General features: G+C 49.0%; 1 protein-coding gene across 2 annotated transcripts in view; it reads right to left on the bottom strand.

Moving 5' to 3' along the window:
• The window catches only part of TTLL11 (tubulin tyrosine ligase like 11), a 278,011-nt gene that overhangs the window by 37,668 nt on the left and 226,383 nt on the right, over positions 1-13,960 (bottom strand). The window lies entirely within an intron of this gene.

Here is a 13,960-nt window from a genome sequence, read left to right as displayed (position 1 = left end):
ACCGCAGGATTGGGGTACTGCGACATAAAGGCAGATGGGCTCGATTACAACAAGCATTGACATGCATTTAGGATGGTGGAGTATTATAGGAGGTGGGTGGGTTGGGGGGTGGGAGGGGGGAGGGGAGGGGGAGAGAGAGCATGTCCCAAAGAATCAGGAGGCATTTTCAAGTTGAGCAGGGGCTGGATGTGGTTGGTGGGGCGGATACTGTTTATGGGACTATTTTGATAAAACGTGTTGTGGAGAAGTGTATATAGTTGATAAGCTAGCTTAAGATGTTATAGTCCAGCAAATGATGGCCCCTGCGTGGGCAAATGTGAGCAGGATGTGCTCTTTGCGAAAATGACTGTTACAGAATTATTACAATAAAAATTTAAAGTGGGGAAAAAAAAAGAATGCAAAGCTGGTTGTTCAAATTTTCAAATACTAGTTAACTCTACTATTTAAAACTCTTCACACAACTGATGAAGGAAGCAGAGTTCTTGAAAGCTAGTCACCAATGTATTGAGTTAGCCCAATAAAAAAGGTATCACCTGAAACTCATTTGCTGAGCCTTATTTCTACATACTTAGTAGCAGGAGGATATAATGCAGAGCTCACCAATCACCACCTTTCTATAAGGCAAGGGCAAACAATTTTCTATTATAATGTACCATAAATTTGCACACAATTGGCTTAGCAAAAGGGCCTTTTATCTATATACTTTCTAGGAAACTAGGCCACTGAGCTAAGCCCTAATCCAAGGTTCACAATACATATCACATAAGGTCTGTGCCATCTTCTGGAATTTCTAATAAAATTGATGCAAGGAAGTGCTACAGGCACAATACATCCTGCCAGCAGCATTTGATTAATCTTTGTCACCACTGTTTTACATAAAGCATTCAATCTGCATTTTAATTTAGTCTCTACTGGATTCTATACTACACAATAATGGCATTTGAACATTATTACTGCAGAAAAAAATAGATAAGAAAATTCCTAGTGATTCTGAAATCCCACAGATAAAAACATTTAATGAGCGTTACAAAATTTGACGTGAACAGAAGATAAAATTAGATCATTATCCACTATAACCTGTCTATGAGTCAAACAAGTAAAATCTCACTAGTCAGAAAAAAGTAACCTTAACCCTTCCCAACCTCCCCTCCTCCCTTCCACAAGTTCATAGAAGGGAGCCACATTAATCATCATCCAAGTAATTACTTTACAGTCCAGCTCTAATCAGATTAAAGGACAACGCCAGGGCCTGCCCTAGGGTTTCTAGCGCCCTCCTGCAGTCTACTAGTCGGCGCCCCTACCCATCCAGAGGCGGGATCACTATGGCTCCGCCCCCACAGTAGACACACCCCTTTTACCAGCCATGGCATCATTGAAAATATTACACCAGTATAGAAGAAAAATAACTTAGCATACAGACCAGGAATTAGGAGAACAGACAGTCTTGCCAACTCTGAAAAACTATGTGTTATCAAAATTTCAGAATCTAACAAACAGATCCTATTCAGACACTTGGCCTTGCAGTCACACATGTAGAACAGAGATAGCCCCTCTTCAAATTCTTCAAAAATTAGCCTGAAATCCTAAGAAGTTAGACTCTGCATGCAGCACAATAGCCTTCCCATCGAGCACAGCTTAGGATCTAGCAATCAGGTTTTCGAGTTCATTACAGCACGGAGACTGTCCTGGTCACCCTCTTATCTAACTTTCGACGAGAACTATCTGTTGGACGGAAGATTCTTCTGCTGCAATTTGACATGTCTAGCGCTTTCGACATGGTGGATCATGAACTCCTGCTCCACCTACTGGACTCTTTTGGTATAGGAGGGCCAGTTTTGCATTGGTTCAAGGGTTTCTTGACTTCAAGGTCCTACCAGGTCATGGTGAACTCCTACACTTCTGAACCGCGGAATGCTTCCTGTGGGGTCCCTCAGGGCTCTCCCCTTTCACCTACCCTATTTAATATTATGATGATGCCTTTAGCCACAGCACTTGCAAACCTGGACCTCAACCCTTTCATCTATGCGGACGATATTACAGTCTACATCCCTTTTCACTCCACAGTATCAGAAGTTGCCAACCTCATAGATGCCTGTTTCTCCACTTTAGAACATTGGGCCAGGGTGTTCCGCTTCAGGCTACACAGGGAAAAAACTCATTGTCTCATTGTCTCATCCTCTCGTCCACGCACGCTCATGTATCTGACACAATGCTTCCAGTTCTGGGCTCTGCCCTCCCGATTGCCAACAGCCTGCAGCTTTTAGGAGTGCATCTGGACTCACATCTCCAGCTGGTTGATCATGTACACTTGGTCTCCAAAAAAATGTGGAGGCTTCGGCGCATCAGATACCTCCTTCCCAGAGACTTGTTTCGTACCCTTGTCCACTGGCTTGTCCTATCCCATCTGGATTACTGTAGTGGTATTTATGTGGGTTGCCAGGCCTCCTTATTGAAAACGTTCCAAACGGCTCAGAACACTGCGGCGAGGCTCATCCTTAGAGAAAGGCGTTTTGCACACGCCGAACCCCTGCGCTTTAAACTTCATTGGCTGCCTGTACAGGAGCGCATTGCTTTTAAGATCTGCTCCCTAACACATAAAATCATCTATGGGGCTGCCCCGGATTACATGCTCCCCTTGATCGACCTTCCGCCTAGAAATGCCAACCCTGCTGCTCGGTCCTATCTCCACCTCCATTTTCCGAATTGTAAGGGTGTCAAGTACAAGAAAATCTTCACCTCATCCTTCCGTTATTGGAGTCCCAAACACTGGAACACGTTACCTCGTCACCTTAAACCTCAAGTGGACCATGCCCTTTTTAAGAAGTTGTTACAAGACTTTCCTCTTTGCTAAGACTTACCCTCCAACTTACCATGTTGATTGATGCATCCCTTGTCCCTTACCCTGCCTAGTTCACGCTGTTAACTTTGTACTCTTATTTAATTCTCTGTAAGCCACATTGCGCCTGCATGAGTGGGAAAATGTGGGATATAAGTAACAAATAAATAAATAAATAAATAAATAAATTCTACGATCTGAGTTGGACAGACTAACAGGAGTTACTGAAGTGGGAATGAGCGATAGGTGATGGTTAGGAATTGAAAGCCGGCATCTAGCCCTCCTGTCCTGTGAGTTGCTGTGTTGGGGGTGGGGGTGGGGGTGGAAAAGGGTGGGTCAAGTGCAGCACTAAACAGCAGTCTCTGACAAAACAAGGGTCCAGGCTCTGCTGTGCTGTATCTGTCTGAGCCCTCTCTGGGCAGAGGACAGAGGTTAGCTGAGCTCCCACAAGTTATTTCAGAGCCAGATTCAGTTGGAGGGGGGAGGGGACTGGACAGAGAGCTGACAGCTTTGGAGCCAGACTGAGATGAGCAGCAGAGATTAGATACTCAGCTTGCAAAGTGACGCCCTTGAAGGCAGGCGCCCTCCTGCACTGCTTACCCTGCTTACCGGGTTTGACCGGCCCTGGTCAACGCCCCCATGTTACCCTTGCCAGGCCTTATAAATATCCTAAACTTTGTGAAATTGCAACAAATGCCTTTGACGGATGGCTGTCAACCGAGAGGTCTGATAGACACAGTCCAGTCTCTTCAGCACTTGGTATTCAGAGAGGACAGCAATGTGTTTCCAATTGGCTGCTAATGCAACTTAACAAACTGTGAACAAACAGCCAATTCTGGCAGTTCCAGTTTAACTCCCACTGGTTGAAAGTTCATCAAATAGTATTCTGCCTGCAATGCATACTGAACCAGTGTAATATTAGTAAACAAACCCAAAATAGTGGATCAATATGCACACACCTGTGGGTAGGTACACCACACATGGAAAAGGTCCCCGGGTGCTCCACAATTGCGCCAACATTGACCTGGGCCTCTCTTATATATGCAATAAAGGCGCATAGGCATACAGTACCACCTATATGGTATCTTATAGCTATTTTCTACCAAAGTAGTGACAAGCGATACTTTCAAACTCATTTTAAACCCTTCTCCCATTGCCAGGCAGTGAAAGTAGTACCTAAGTCAATTTCCCATATTCTAGTATACTGTGTAACGGGGGTCATGTAATGCAGTATAGCTTGATACAATCATGAAATACTTCCCCTGCCCTCCCCCCTTCCCGAAGGGCTATCTCCAATGATGTCTCTGCAAGACTCAAAGCATCTTTAGCTCTTCGCAAAATATAATCTTGTACTTGCCTATAGTGGAATGCACCTCGAGCGGGCAGCCTAAATTCTTCCTGCAACACCGAGAAGGGAACCACTGCCCCCTCATCCTAAAGATGACATACCAGCTTATTTTTGAAAGAGAAGACCAGCCATCTTACGACAGAAATCGGGAGATGGCCGGCCATCTCGGCATAATCGAAAGCCGATTTTGGCCGGTCTCAACTGCAGTCCGTCACGGAGCCGGCCAAACTTCAAGGGGGCGTGTCGGCAGGGTACAGAAGGCAGGACGGGGCCTGGTATGAAATGGCCGGCTTCGCCCGATAATGGAAAAAAGAAAGCCGGCCCTGACGAGCATTTGGCTGACTTTACTTGGTCCCTTTTTTTTTCAGGTCCAAGCCCCAAAAAAGTGCCAAACTGACCAGATGACCACCGAAGGAAACCGGGGATGACCTCCCCTGACTCCCCCAGTGGTCACTAACCCCCTCCCACCCTCAAAAAAACCAACTTTAAAAACGTTTTTTGCCAGCCTCTATGCCAGCCTCAAATGTCATACCCACCTCCATCACAGCAGTATGCAGGTCCCTGGAGCAGATTTTAGGATATTTCTGTGAACTGCACTGGCATACAACTTACTGATCTTGCTGAAGTTATATAATCTTCCAGCAAGTATCAGAGTCCAGTTTTTTATTTTTTAGACTACAAACATTGCTTTAATATAAGAACAAAATGTGTCAGCAGATCAGGAAAGCAGTTTTAATAATGTTCATATCCTGCATGGTTCTGAGAGAGTTATAATTCAAACAAAAATCCCTGAAACATCAGCCCTGGCAAATAAATTTCACAAGATGAAAATAAAATATCCAAGCATAGCACCAGTCAAGTATGTAATGGTTGTTTATCACCTACAAAGTTCTATCGTGGTGCTCATTTTTAAAGAAGAGGTGTTTGTATGGCTATGGTACTGACTGGGTTATAGCAATTCCATGCTTCAGCACCAGTCAGTAACAGCTCAGCCTTCATTCAATGGGCAACAGCGCTTCCATATTTGATTCATCTTACTGGCAGTACTGTTTTAATAGAAGCATTAGAAAGATAATGCTTTCAAGTGTGACCTTTAAGAAAATAATGATGCTTATTTGCAGTGATATGAAAAGTCAGACACACATTAGCTAACAACATACTCAACGTATATGATGGCTCAATGCTGCCATTAACTTACAGACAAAGAAGCCTGCCTGCAGATAAGCTCTAAAGTGGTATCCTTCACCTGATTATTTTAAATGGTCTGGAATACAGCATATACAACAGCAATGGCTGCCATGGAAAGGCTGGTACTTTTCAAGGCAGATAATGTTTCACTTCATTAGGAAACTTTACTGTGTTGGAGAAGTGATTAGCTATAAATGACAACGTTCCAGTGCACAGAGAGCTCCACCAATCTACACTGTGAAAAACAAATTCTTAATGATACTTTTAAAAAAACATATTCTATTCAACTGATTGGATTTGGTTTCTTTTACAGGTCAATCTATACAGTAGTTGTGCTGTTGTATATCACGCACATAGGACAGCAGCCAGATTTTCAAACACAGACACTTTATACAAGGAAAAAGTCAAAATTCAATAGCAACTTAATTCCATCAAGGTTTTCTGGAGATTTTATATATCATGAAATGAATATTAAGTGTTCATTTTTAGGCTACCATGACCAGGGATAGAACTCCTCTTGACAGTCTACAAATGAGTATAGCTTATTTTTGACCCTGTTCAACACAACCTGCATACCTGTAGATACTGTAACACTTTTCCTGTGGGGTAATCTGTACTGTAGCAGTCTATGGTGGCTAGAGGGCTCCGAAAGGGAAGTGATCAGCCCCATCTGTCTGAGTCCAAAATGGCGAACCTGCCCAGCCTGATGGAATCTTCACTCAGCTCAGCGTGGACTGTAGAAATCGTAACAGGGGATAAAGCTGCATTGCATATCATGCTCCCCCAATGGTTCAAAATCAGTGAAGATAAAATAGATGCTGTATCGGAAAGTACGGGAGAAATGCGGTGTGAGTTTGAGGCAGAGAGTGCCTTGGAATCCACTATGCAGGTGCTGGACGTGGCCTCACAACGTGCGGATAAGTGCATCTCTCAGCTGGAAAGCAAACTGGATGATCTAGAGAACCGGCATAGACACAACAATCTGTGGATCGTCGGCTTACTGGAATCTATTTGGGAAGAGGGGAGGATTTTTGAAAATCTGCTTGGGCTTCTCGTTGCAGCTTCAAAGCCATGCGGGACCCCTATGTATCAGGCGGGCACATCACCTGGGGCTTAGGCGAGAGGCGAATGCATGACCCAGAGAAGTGATCGTCAAACTATTAAACTTTTGCCATAAACAAGAAATTCTGCAAGCGCTGAGAGCGGGGAAGACGCTGTCTTATGAGGGATGCTGAATCCTCTGTTTTCAAGACTACTCTGCTTTGGTGTCAGCAAAGAAAAAAGAGTTTAACCCTATTTATAAATCTCTATTTGAGAAAAAGATACGTTTTGCGCTGCTTTACCCAGCATGCTTGTGCATCAACTATGGGGGCAAACAACACTACATGGACACTGTGAAGGAAGCGCAGGATTTCTTGACCCGAGTGGTGAATGGCCAGGCCAGTTCTTAGAATGATTTTACTGAATGGCTGTAGTGGACAGTCTGGAGGAACCGAATGGAAAGGGTATTTTTTCCTTTTTCTACTTTAGTTGGAGACCTGCTGCTATTGCAGATTCTACCCATTAAGTTGACCTGGAAAGAATTGAGTCAGTTGTATAAGATGGTTGGTGCCTTTTGCTGTGGTAGTAGGAGACCTAAGATGCGGATCTCATTTCTGTGGGGCAATTGGATGGGTGGGGGACTGGGCCTCACAAATCTGTGGCTTTACAATCAGGCTTGCTTAGCTAGACATCTGAAGGATTGGCTCTGGGAGATGTTGGAATATACGCCAGTGACTCTGGGGAGAGACCATTTTGCTCTGTGGCATCTTTCCTTCTTATTACATGCACCCCATCTGTTGCCTCCAGAGACAGGGCATTATAGCTGGTTGTTGAAACCATTAAAAGATCTTTGGCTGGGTCTGATGAAACTTTGACGCGGATGTTAGGAATACACGATATTATTGCCTATACAAGGAAATGGTGAATTTACCCCTGGCATGGAGAGTGGTGTGTTTGCTCGCTGGGACACACTGGGAGTTTCCTCCCTAGAACATTTTTTTAACAGACCACGGACTTCTCAGGCAGTTTGGACCAATGCCAGCAGCACTTCGCGAATGCAGGGGGGCAGAGTTTGCTTATTATCAACTGGCTCATTATGTGTGTTCATTAGATAGTAGAGATCTACAATTCCCTGTCCGCACGCATTTGCAATCTTTATTCCAAGGAGATCCAGAGGACAAGGTTACTATTTCAGTGCTCCATAAATCACTCCAAGCTTTAGGTCCAGGGAAAGAATATGGGACCTTGCAACAGGCCTGGACCAAAGAGGTGGGTCCAGCATTTGGCTTGCTTAACTTCCCCAGTTTGATAAAGGGTATTCCCCACCTTCTGCAAGGAGCGGATTTATGGGAGTGTCAGGTTAGGATATTACACAGGGCTTACTTCTCTCCCAAACGGGCATTCTAGGCCCATATATTACGGTCACCTATCTGTGAAAAGTGTGGTACAGCTGAGGGCACCCTATTTCATGTCTTTTGGGATTGCCCAGATATTTATGTTTTTTGGAAAGAGATAGCTGCTTATTAAGTCAGCTCCTGGAAAGTGGCATCAATTTATCATTTGAAGTCTGGATCCTGAACACCATGGGGGATTGGGGGCGGTGAGAGGTGGGGGGGGAGGTGATCCCATTTCTCCGTAAAGCTGCCTTGATAGGAAAAAAAATGTATTTTACAATAATGAATGCATCCAGAGGGACCTAAACGCTGGCAATAGAGGAATCAGTTTCATACTCTTATGCTGTGGGAGGCAAGGGAGTCCCATCTTACTTTTAAGCGGTCCAAACGAATTTTGGCAGTATGGGGTATATACGTTCAGTCTCTTCCACAACGCATTAGAAGTGCGGTCATCAATGAACTGCAGACCTATTGATTTGGAGGGGGGGGGGGGGTCTGTCTAATCTAGGAGAGGAGGGAACAGAATAGAAAATTTTATTTGGCTTGTTTCAGTTTTTGTGTACCTTAGTCCATACCACATTGACCTAAGGCATCGGAGTGAGGGCTGTGGGAGGGTGGGGGAGACTGGGTTTGGGATCTGTATGTTTGGTAAGATTCCAGTGAGAGGTTATAAGAGCTTAAGGTAAAATTATGTATCATACCTGATAATTTTCTTTCCATTAATCATAGCTGATCAATCCATAGACTGGTGGGTTGTGTCCATCTACCAGCAGGTGGAGATAGAGAGCAATCCTTTTGCCTCCCTATATGTGGTCATGTGCTGCCGGAAACTCCTCAGTATGTCGATATCCAAGCTCCATCCGCAGGACTCAGCACTTAGAGAATTACACCCACAAAGGGACACTCTGCCCAGCTCACCACCGCCGAAACGGGGGAGGGGAATTAACCCAGCTCATCCCCACACAAGTGGGGGAGGGGAATCCGTCCAGCTCATCCCCGCGGAGCGGGGGAGGGACACCACCCCGCCAATGCGGGGGGATCTGGCTTATCCTGCAACCGCAACCGCAGGAGGAGCTGACTGACCCTAACACCGCCGAAGCGGGAGGGGTACAAAGCTGCCCTACAGCCGCACGAAGCGGGAGGGAGTGCCGGCAGAATTTAAGTCTCAACCCAGCCCCGTAAAACGGAGGGGAGAGGAATGCAGCAGCTCACTGTAACACAAACTCGTCTCAACTCTTGAAGAATCCAAGTGAAAAAACTTGAACACGAAGTCCTCGTGAAGTAACTGAAGACTAAACTTGAACCTAAAATTCAACCAGAATATAAACAGTACAGATATCTGGGAGGGGCTATGGATTGATCAGCTATGATTAATGGAAAGAAAATTATCAGGTATGATACATAATTTTACCTTCCATATCATCAAGCTGATCAATCCATAGACTGGTGGGATGTACCGAAGCAGTACTCACCCAGGGCGGGACATAGAAATCCCTGACCGCAACACTGAAGCTCCAAACCGGGCCTCCGACCGAGCAGCCACAGTCAAGCGGTAATGCTTGGAGAATGTATGGGCCGAAGCCCAAGTTGCTGCCTTGCATATCTCTTCCAAGGAGATGGAACCGGCCTCTGCCATCGAGGCCGCCTGAGCTATTGTGGAGTGAGCCTTCAGCTGGATAGGCGGCACCTTCCCCGCGGCCACATAAGCCGCTGCAATGGCTTCCTTGACCCATCTTGCCACTGTAGGCTTAGCAGCCTGCAGACCCCTACGAGGACCTGCAAATAGGACAAACAGATGATCCGATTTCCGGAAATCATTGGTCACTTCCAAATATCTGATGATGACTCGTCTCACATCCAGACCTCTGAGAGCAGAGTATTCCTCTGGGTAGTCCTCCCTACGAAAGGAAGGGAGACAGAGCTGCTGATTCACATGGAAGCGAGAAACAATCTTGGGCAGGAAGGAAGGCACTGTGCAAATAGTCACTGCTGCCTCAGTGAACTGCAGAAAAGGCTCTCGACATGAGAGTGCCTGGAGCTCGGAAACTCTTCTGGCTGAAGTGATAGCCACCAAAAAGACTGCTTTCAACGTCAGGTCTTTCAGAGATGCCCTCGACAAGGGTTCAAAAGGCGGCTTCTGCAATGCTCTTAGCACCAGATTGAGATTCCTTGCAGGCACCACAGAGTGCAGAGGAGGGCGCAGGTGATTAACTCCCTTGAGAAAGCGCACCACATCTGGCTGTGAAGCCAGGAAAACACCCTTCAGGCGGCCCCTGAAGCAAGTCAGAGCCGCTACCTGGACTTTAAGGGAACTGAGCGACAGGCCTTTCTCCAGACCTTCTTGCAGGAACGCCAACACTGAAGAAATTGGAGCAGTGAAGGGAGAAAGTGAGCCTGCTTCACACCACGCTGCAAAGGTACGCCAAACCCTGGCGTAAGCAGTAGAAATAGAGCGCTTCCTCGCTCTCAGCATAGTGGCGATGACCTTGTCTGAGAAGCCCTTCTTTCTCAGACGCTGCCGCTCAATAGCCAGGCCGTAAGACCAAAGGGGGAGGGATCCTCCATCACCACGGGACCCTGATGTAACAGGCCCTGCTCCACAGGCAGTCGCAGAGGATCGTCGACTGAGAGCCTGATCAAGTCCGCATACCAGGGACGTCTGGGCCAGTCCGGACCCACCAGGATTATCCGGCCCGGATGCTTTGCCACCCGGTCTAGCACCCTGCCCAACATGGGCCAGGGCGGGAACACATAGAGAAGCTCTTGTGTCGGCCATTGTTGGAGAAGAGCATCTACTCCCAGGGATCGAGGGTCCCGTCCTCTGCTGAAAAAGCGCGGCACTTGGCAATTGACCGATGACGCCATCAGATCTAGGCTCGGCTGGCCCCAGCGCTTCGTGATGTCCAAGAACGCCTGAGCAGATAGCTGCCACTCTCCGGGCTCCAAGGTATGGTGACTGAGAAAGTCCGCCTTGACATTCATGACTCCGGCAATGTGGGCCGCTACCAGCTGTTCCAGGTTCGCTTCCGCCCACTGGCATAGATTCATGGCCTCCTTGGCTAGAGGGGCGCTCTTGGTACCTCCCTGGCGGTTGACATAGGCCACAGCAGTGGCATTGTCCGACAGGACCCGTACTGACTTCAACGCCAGTACCGGGATGAACTCCAAAGGCGCCAACCGAATGGCTCTGAGTTCCAGGAGGTTGATAGACCACTTTGCCTCTGCAGGAGACCAGAGCCCCTGCGCTGTCCTTCCCAAGCAGTGGACTCCCCAGCCCGTCAAAGAGGCGTCCGTCGTGACGACAATCCACTCTGGGGTCACCAGAGGCATTCCTGCAGACAACTTGTCTGTCTGCAGCCACCAGCTCAGCGCCTTGCGCACTGCTGGGTCCAAGGGAAGGAGCACAGCATAATCCTCCGACATCGGAGTCCAGCGCTGCAACAGAGAGAGTTGTAGTGGTCTCATATGAGCCCTGGCCCAGGGCACTACTTCCATCGTGGCCGTCATAGAGCCCAACAGCTGCACATAGTCCCAAGCCCGAAGAGGAGAGGCTACTCGGAACTGGTCCACCTGAGCCTGAAGTTTGACAATCCGATTGTCTGGCAGGAACACTCTGCCCACTTGGGTGTCGAATCGAACTCCCCAATACTCCAGGGACTGAGTCGGGCACAGCTGGCTCTTCTCCCAGTTGATGATCCACCCCAGGGAGCTCAAGAGAGCAACCACCCGGTTCACAGCTTTGCCGCACTCTGCATAAGAGGGGGCTCGGATCAACCAGTCGTCCAGATAAGGATAGACTTGTACTCCTTCCTTTCTCAGGAAGGCCGCGATGACCACCATTACTTTGGAAAAGGTCCGCGGAGCAGTAGCCAACCCGAAAGGGAGGGCTCTGAACTGGAAGTGTCGTCCCAGGACTGCAAAACGCAGGAAGCGTTGATGAGGAGGCCAGATGGGAATATGCAGGTAGGCTTCCTTGATGTCCAAGGAAGCCAAGAACTCTCCTGCCTTCACTGCCGCTATAACAGAGCGGAGAGTCTCCATGCGAAAGTGCCGCACTTTCAAGGCCCGATTGACCCCTTTGAGGTCGAGGATAGGCCGGACAGAACCTCCTTTCTTTGGTACCACAAAGTAAATGGAGTAACGTCCCTTGCCAATCTGATTTTCTGGCACCGGAACGACCGCACCCAGGCGGATCAGGTTGTCCAAGGTCTGCTGCACTGCCACAGCTTTGACCGGAGACTTGCAGGGAGAGAGTACAAACCCGTCTCTTAAGGGTCGGCAGAACTCTAGCTTGTAGCCGTCTCTGATGACTTCCAGCACCCAAGCGTCTGAAGTTATTGTGGTCCACTCGCCCAGAAACGAGGACAGCCGTCCTCCAATCTGCACTGGGGCGTGGACCAAGGCCCCTTCATTGGGTACGAGACCCTAGGGGAGGACCGGAGGGAGCACCTCCGGGACGGCGGTCTCTGCGAAAGGAATGCTGCTTGGGGGAGAAAGTCCTCTTGAAGGAAGAGGGGGCAGAGGAGCCCGACCTGCCCGGGCGGTACCGACGGGCTTCCTGAAACCGTCCTCTGGAGGTACCGGAACGAGTACTAGCCCGAGCCCTGACCTCTGGTAACTTCTTGCCCTTAGACGTGCCGAGATCAGTCACGATTTTGTCCAGCTCGACCCCAAAGAGCAGCTTGCCTTTAAAAGGCAGTCTAGCCAGGCGGGATTTAGAGGCGTGGTCAGCAGACCAATGTTTCAGCCAAAGCCACCGCCGCGCAGAGACTGTCTGAGCCATGCCTTTAGCTGAGGCTCTCAAGACATCATACAGCAAGTCTGCCAAATAGGCTAAGCCTGATTCCATGGCCGGCCAATCAGCCCTCAAGGAATGATCCGAGGGGGAAGCCCGCTGCACCATAGTCAGGCACGCCCTGGCCACATAGGAACCGCAAACCGAGGCCTGCAAACTTAAAGCAGTCGCCTCAAAGGACGACCTTAAGGCCGCCTCCAATCTTCTGTCTTGGGCGTCCTTTAGGGCCGTGCCACCTTCCACCGGCAAAGCCGTCTTCTTAGTCACCGCAGTGATTAAAGAATCCACGGTAGGTCACAGATAGGCCTCACGTTCACTTTCAGGCAAAGGATAGAGGCGGGACATAGCCCTAGCCACTTTGAGGCTCGCTTCCGGGACATCCCATTGAGCCGAAATTAAGGTGTGCATGGCATCATGCACGTGGAAGGTTCTAGGCGGGCGTTTCGTCCCCAGCATAATGGCAGAGCCAACAGGGGCTGAGGGAGAGACGTCCTCCGGAGAGGAAATCTTCAAAATGCCCATGGCCTGCACTAACAGGTTGGGCAAATCCTCTGAGCTAAAAAACCGCGCTGCAGAGGGGTCATCCGCTCCAACCGAGCGGGGATCCGTCTCCTCCAAGGAATCCGCAAAGGACCGTTGGGAGAACTCAGATACGCTGCCCTCATCTACATCGGAGGAGACAAGGTCCTCCAAGGCCTGGGAATCAACCCGAGGGCGTTTACCTCCGGGGACCTCAACCTCTTTACCAAACGAGGGAGCAGGGGCAGCGTTTTGCATAAGGAAGGCCTGATGCAGCAGCAAAACAAACTCGGGGGAGAAACCCTCCAGACTGTGCACTTCCGCAGCCTGGGCTACAGCCCTAGACGCACCCTCAACCGGCGCTCGCAAGAGCGGGGGAGAGACATGCTGCGCATCCAAAATGGCGTCCGGCGCGACACTCCGCGAAGAAGCCGCGCGGGAAAAACGGCGCTTAACTTTAGCCGCTTTGGTGCCGTCGCCCAAATTAAGGGCGTCCATGGCATTAATGTCTCCCTCAAGGGCGGCCCACGAAGAAGCCGTCCGAGCCGCGTGGCCGGCCAAGATGGCGGAGGCGAGCAGCGGGGGATGGGCGTTTATGGCGGGAAAAACCGCCATGCCGGAGGAAGGACCGGGACACTCATCGGTCACGAAACTGTCACCCAACAAGGGCGAATCAGACTTTAAGACCCCCGCATCCCCTCTAGAAGCGCCTAAGCGATCCGGGGAGCGACTCTTTGCGCCCTCGCCCTCCGACGCCATATGCCACGTGGAGATCAATCGGGGAACCCCCTGCCCGCTATAAAAAGGTAAAAATTACCTGCTTTCCGCTCCGAGCTGTA

The sequence above is a fragment of the Microcaecilia unicolor genome, chromosome 6, assembly GCF_901765095.1.
Source record: "Microcaecilia unicolor chromosome 6, aMicUni1.1, whole genome shotgun sequence".
NCBI lineage: Eukaryota > Metazoa > Chordata > Amphibia > Gymnophiona > Siphonopidae > Microcaecilia > Microcaecilia unicolor.
This window is presented reverse-complemented; position numbering and strand designations above follow the sequence as displayed.